This window comes from Paramormyrops kingsleyae, chromosome 25, assembly GCF_048594095.1.
Source record: "Paramormyrops kingsleyae isolate MSU_618 chromosome 25, PKINGS_0.4, whole genome shotgun sequence".
NCBI classification, from domain to species: Eukaryota; Metazoa; Chordata; class Actinopteri; order Osteoglossiformes; family Mormyridae; genus Paramormyrops; species Paramormyrops kingsleyae.
Window position 1 is genome coordinate 11,930,396 of NC_132821.1, and position 6,831 is coordinate 11,937,226.

Below are 6,831 nucleotides of genomic sequence, written 5' to 3' on the forward strand. Positions count from 1 at the left end.
ATGACGGTTTAAACGACTGTAAAATGCATGTTGAGTTGAGTTTAACAAGTGTCATTTCATGTGCTGTATTATTCAGGTCTACACTAGCTAGACACTTGGTTAGTTGCCAATGCTGTCATGAAAGACTCCTTGAAGACTTTTGTAAAATAGCAATGGAATATAATTAAGGAATTTGCATAAATGGTAAAATAATCTACTTATATTATTGTCAAAATAATACATAATATTGACCTTCGTAATTTAGTGCGCTGACTAGAGGAAATTAATGAAGAAATTAAACTGTGAAATCAAGTTTGTTGAAGTTACATCTCACTCCATGTCGGGCGGTTGGGGGCACCTCCCTGAATTGAGTTTTTGCAGGTTGGGATGTCTGAATTATTCTACCTTAGGGAAGGGAGGGGGTCCTGGCTATGAAAGTTGGGGGGCAGCGGCAGACGATCTCAGAGGCAAGCTGCTGTCCACCCAAAAATGCAGGCCCCTCATGTAAGCTCACATCCACCCAAATGTTCCAACCCCAGAGGCAAGCTGCTTTCAACTCAACCCCCTGACCCCAGAGGTAAGCTCGCTCCCACCCAAACACCCTGATCACAGAAGTAAGCTGACATTCACCCAAATCCCCAGGCCCCAGAAGGAAGCAGCCATCTACCTAAACGACCTACCGCCAGAGGTAAGTTCACATCCATCCAACTGCCTTGATCCTAGGCGAAAGCTGCCCCGGTACGTCTAGGTGGTGACACTCCATCCTACAGGGTTGACGTGATGCACTTTCCTGAAGCACACAGAGGACACTTCGGGTTTTAGGTAAGTGTGCTTTGTTTTTCTGTGTGTGTGTTTTATTTGGTATGGATTTTATTTAATGGCACGTAAAGATTTTACTGAGCACTGTTTTGGTTGATCACTGTAGCACTTATTCATCAATATTAACATTATTAACATTTACTAGCATTTTATTTGATCTGTTGTGCTGTTTATTGTGCGATTAACCTATTTTATTCCCAAGCTTACTGATTTTATGTGTTTTGGGAAGGTGTAAATGCCATTTTAGCCCAACCCTTGTGCAGAGCTTGGAAGTCTGCGGATGTGTTCCTTTTTAACCCTCTGGAGTCTAGGGGTAGGGGTCACACTTTCACTAACTGGGGCAAGCTCACACATTTCATTCAATATCATAAACTTAATTCCTGGCAAATAAATTATTTCTTATATATTTGGTTTGGCAATAAACTCATCTTAATCTTAGTGTACTTTGTCAGATTTGTGTGAAGTTTGTAATTTGACATTCAAAGTATAGACATTGCAAAATGCAGTTTGGAACACTTGCAGAAACATTATAAAAGTACATAGTAAGCAACGCTGGCAGTCTGTCTTGATCCCAGATATCTGATCACCAAAGTCTTGGCTACATGAAGATGACTAAATGGTGTAGTTGCAATATTCATTTGGATAAATGAATAAGAAAAACCTAACTCATGTAACTATTTCTGGCTCCTTTCATTGAATATTTAGCAACTTTCATGTGTATGAATGAGCCATTGTCACTTGGCCACGTCCCTACCCCCCTTTTATGGTGCTGATGGAGATGTATCTGGATCGCGTTTCACCGTTGTGCTGTTAATCAAATTACCATGCGAATGCGATCTGAATACACGCTAATGCGGCTATTTAGAATGTGAATAGCGATCTTCGGGTGAGAGCGGTACTACATGCCCCCGAAGCAGGTAAAACAAAGTAAGGTGACATGGTTTAATTTTTTGCCGATTTAACCTAATTTTTAAAAGTTTAATACTTCCGACAATGGACGTTTTGAAAAGAAGACAGATTACGGATTTAGTCAGCATTTTTTCATGTTTCTATAATAAGATTTCAGCGAGTTATGAACTGAAATACACGAGAAAGATACACGGCATTGCCGACGATGCCGTCGACTCCAGAGGGTTAAAGGTCTTAACTTTTTAATAGCATGCATATAAGGTGACATTTTAATTGTTTTATTGACCATATAATTGTAATTAGGTTTAAATGGTGTATAATTGTATTTGCTGGTCTTATTGCCCTTTTCCTGTTTTATGGGTAATAGTTCTGCAGGTTGTTCTATTTGTTTAATATTATCTTTGAAAGTCTGATTGTACTGTGTTGGCATGATTTGCATAGTGTGGGAATGTTTCAGCCTTATAGATTGTGATTATGTGTAAATGTTAGTAGTACAAGCATAATATTTATTATTCATGTATTTGAGCTGATTTACATTTTGTTTTGGTATGAAAAGGTTATTTTGATACGTCCCCCATGGAGGGCACCACATATTAAACGGATTTTTGGAACAGGGAGCCGGAAGTGGGGCTTGCCCCGTCTGCTCCAGGCATCGACCCGGTATTGCAGTGCTTCCGGGAACGGTGCACCTCTACTGCCCCCTGTTGTTGAAAGGCAGAACTGACTGACTGAATGGGTGACTAATAGACTGAGTGCCTCTGGATGGCCAACTAATTAGCCGCATGTGGTGTGAGGGAGGGGCCCTGTCCGTGCGCGGCCCCCATTTCCCGCCGTTTTTCTTTTTTATTTTTTTTTTAAAGTAAGGTGACACGCTGTCGTTTGTGCGGTGGGCAGCTGTGCTGAGGTAAGGCATGACGTCATCTTTGCCTTTTGAATTTTCCCTCATGTTTGTTTAAACGATTGCTGTTTTTTGAGAGGACAGGAGGACAGGGAGGACGCCGGTGGCTGCGACGTCCCTGGGCATTCTACTCTGAGCGGGGGCGTCACGGAGGCCCGGCTAACGGCAACCCACTAAGCGGCGGCCCCATGTCGACTCCGGTCTCTCTTCGGTCTCCAGGACCAGTACACGTTTCTTATCCTTTCCGGATTGGAAAAGACAAAGGGCAAAAGTGGAATAGTTGACGAAATGGCGTCGGATGGCGTAGCTTCTAGCGGTGGGGCGTAAAGACCTTGCATTCCAGAGCATCCCTGCGCATATGAGAGTCTGCTCCGTACATCTCCGTTCAGGTAAGTCAGGTTCCGGTGTGATCACTAGACTCCATTCTTGTGTTTGTCCCTAAAGAGAACAGCCAGGATAGGAAATGCTGGAAACCCATCCCGACCGGAGTCCATCCCTTCCCGGTGGCACAGTAGCCCGAAAGTGTTTGTGAGTGTGGTTTATGTCAGATTAGGAGAGCTGAAATGAACCTTTTGTTGGATGATAGTCGGCGACCAAAACAAGAGCTAGATCACAGAAAAGTGTTTCAAAAGCGACAGCGTCAAAGTGAAATGCAACACTGGATGGAAGTTTTCTAGTCCTGATGAAGGATGTAGAATCGGAATCCATATATGTTTCCATACAAGGAATTTGCCTTGGTGGTGCTTTTACATGACATTACAAAGAACATACATCATTTAGCAAAGACATATGCAGAAAGGTAATAGACAATAGACTGGCAATTGGGTAATATGATAATAATATGATAATTAAGTTTATTAATGGCAGTAATGATGGTATTATGATATTTATATATGTGTGTACATAGTAATCATTGTAGTATGAATATAAACTATATAAATGGTATAATAATTTAAAGGGCTCTTGAATAGTGTCGTTATTAAGTAGCAGCCAAGTCAACTATATGTGCAAGAGTGCAAAATATATAAAGAGTTCGCAGTATGTGTGCATAATGTGCAAGAGTGCAGAATATAATCATAGAGGAAGTTTATCAGTTGTTCACTGGTTATGCTGGTGGATATTTCACTGCAGCTGACGATTAATTGAACGTCCATTCAGAGACTGATTTGGTTAATGAGAGAGACTGCCTGAGGGGAGAAGCTCTTGGCGTGTCTTGTGGTCTTGGTTCTGATTGCCATGAGTCTTCTCCTGGAGGGTAAGGCTTGAAAGATGTGATGAGCAGGGTGAGATGGGTCCTCAAAGATTTTGTACGCCCGTTTCCTGGTTCTGGTGATGTACAGTGTCTGGAGGGTAGGCAGGTTACTGCCGATTATTCGCTCTGCTGAGTGGATGATGTGTTGCAGTCTGGCTTGGTCACGTTCACTGACTCAATGATTGTAGCGTAAAACTGGGCCATCGTGGTTATAACATGTTATTTTGGATCAGGCACGGACAGTTGTGAGAGTTCAGTCCGCATTAGCTCCGATAGAATAGTATTAAATGCAAAGCTAAAGTCCACAAACAGAATCCTAACATATGTCTCAGGGCACTCCAAGTGTCGGAGCAAGAAATGGAGTCCAGTGTTAACTGCATTGTCCACAGGTCTGTTGGTTCTGTAGGCAGACTGTAGCCTGGGGTCAAGAGATGGGTCTGTGATGGTTTTAAGGTATGACAGCACAAGTCTCTCAAAAGCCTTCATTACCACCGATGTGAGAGCCACCAGTCTGTAGTCACTGAGGCAAGAGACTCTGGGTTTCTTTGGAAAAGGTGTTATTGTGGATGATTTAAGACACAAAGATCCAGTGACTGGTTGAAAATATCTGTGAAGACAGGTGACTGTTGATCTGCACAGTGCCTCAGAGTGGCTGGGGAGTGTTGGAGTACGCCGTCTCCACCGGGTCAAGAGATTCACAGCTGACACGTGGAGAAGTTGCAGGTCACCAGTTTATTCTCTGACAGATTGCAATCCGGGAGCGACCATCTGACATACATTCGGCATGTACAAGAGGAGGCTCTGCCATATGTATCAGCTGTTTCCCTTTTAAAGCCCTTTGGGCATCTCCCCCCTCTCTCGGTACCTTCCGTCTACGTGACAACCACATGTTTGATATTTGCTCTAGTTAGTCGGTTAGTACTTGTCCTTCTGGAAGGCTAAAAGATAAGTAGGGGCCGCTGACGTTTTCTGTCGCTCCCTCTATCTGTTCCGATTAGGTCCCCCTGCCCTGCCGGCGCCAGTCAGTTCTCGTTTCAGTTAACTGCATTTTCTAGAATCAACCCCCCCCCCTTTCATCATGCCCTGCTTTAAGCTATATGCTCCTTTTCCTCTATTCATTGTTTGTTCTTTATAAACCTATTGAATCCCACACTACCTAGCAAAGTTGGTAGTAACGCGTTACTGTAATTACACTACTTTTGTCTGCAAGGAGTAATGTAACTAATTACCATTTCAAATTAAAAAACGCAAGGTACTGAAATTTCAACGGACTCGTTACCTTTGTCTTGCGTGAAAATATTAATGGATAAAGGCAGCATGTTCCCCTAATTTCCTGTTTATGATGTAACGCCATCCGACCTTACCGTGGCGCAATGAATGGGTGATATTATAGGTACGCTGATAGGTTACATAGGTACAATTAGACAGTCGTATTGTGTGGCTCACAGCAGCAACACTAAAGTAATATAAGTACCCAGAGAGCACACATGCATTAGCACTATATCTCCGCGGTGCTTGAAAATCCATCGGCAAACATCTCTGTTGCAGAAACATCACCATCGAACATTTGAGCCCATATTCCCCCGATGTCGGCGCGATGTTAAGTTAAACATAGTGATGATCATGATGCGGATATCTTATAAATGATATTTTGGTATTTTCCTTCTACCTTGTAGTAGATATGGATTCGATCCACGATTGTGTGATTTTGGAGGGGAAGGGTGTTCACAATTTGTTGGGTTAAACCAAGTGGTTGGGGAGGGGATTTTTGCACATTACAATAAAATTGATATTTTAAAGCTTCAGTCTCAGCCTCGCAAAACCCCTGATAGGAATATTATTCTTATTTTTGCACGTTTTGGAACTCCATGGCCTTCTCTGGTTCCTGAAGCCTCGGGCCTCAGCCATTCCTAACAGTGTGCATGTGTGTGAATGGTGTGTTTGCCCTGCAGTGGGTTGCTGCCCCATCCTGGGTTATTCCCGGCCTTATGCCATAGCTTCCAGGATAGACTGTGGGCCATCGGGATCCTGCACAGAATAAGCAGGTATAGAAGATGGATGGATGGATGGATGTTATGTCTTGCTGAAGTGCTAAACATTCAGCCTTGTGGTTTTGTCACTTCCTGTTTAAAGTGTCCACTCCCTCTTCACTCTGCCTGCTGTGTGTGAGAATAGAAACGACAGAGACAGTGAAGGTACAGAGGATGAGGAAGTGAGTGTCAGTCTCCACAGATCTGGGCTCAGTGACACACACACGTATGGATCCTCTGATGCTCCTGTTTCTTCTCATTGCTGGGCTCACAGGTGAGTGTCTCTCATTACAGTGGTACTGAGTAGAGATCTCTCTCCTGCTCCTCACACACTGTCAGCTGCAGTTTGGAGATCATGATGGAGATCTGCTGCTACATCAGAAGAAATTGCCCCGGCTAGATTCTGGAAACATTTGCAGAGGCTGCATTGAGTATCATACTCTATGAAGTTGTAGATAGTATTTGGATTCTCACAGGTTTTTATATCACTTATATTATTATGTAATATTTAAAAAGCTTTAACAAAAATATTTTACCAATAAACTGGCAATTACTTCATACATGTACAGTATTTTGTGTTTTGTATTTATTAGTAGAGCGGTACCTCAGTTCTCGAATTCACTAGAACTCGAATTTCTTAAAAGTCGAACCAACCAGTTCGAAAATAATTACCTAGAGTTCGATCTGAATCTCAAACCGTGAACGCCGATCTAAGATAATTTGTACGCCTGGGGAAATGAGTCACGCCGCACGTCTCTCAGCGGAAACAAAGGGTAAAGCTTCAGTCTCAGCCTCGCAAAACCCCTGATAGGAATATTATTCTTATTTACTCATGTTGGCACAAGGTGCTGATTACTGTGTGCATTTTAATCTGGGCTCTTCTCTCATAAAACATAAACTTTGTGCTCTAAGTACAATTTTTAAAGAGTGACCCCAAATATTGC

At 42.7% G+C, this 6,831-nt stretch overlaps 1 pseudogene; it reads left to right on the forward strand.

The window, feature by feature from the left end:
- Positions 1-2,168: 2,168 nt before the first annotated feature.
- LOC140583234 (U2 spliceosomal RNA) lies at positions 2,169-2,401 on the forward strand (annotated as a pseudogene).
- The last annotated feature ends 4,430 nt before the right edge of the window (positions 2,402-6,831 follow it).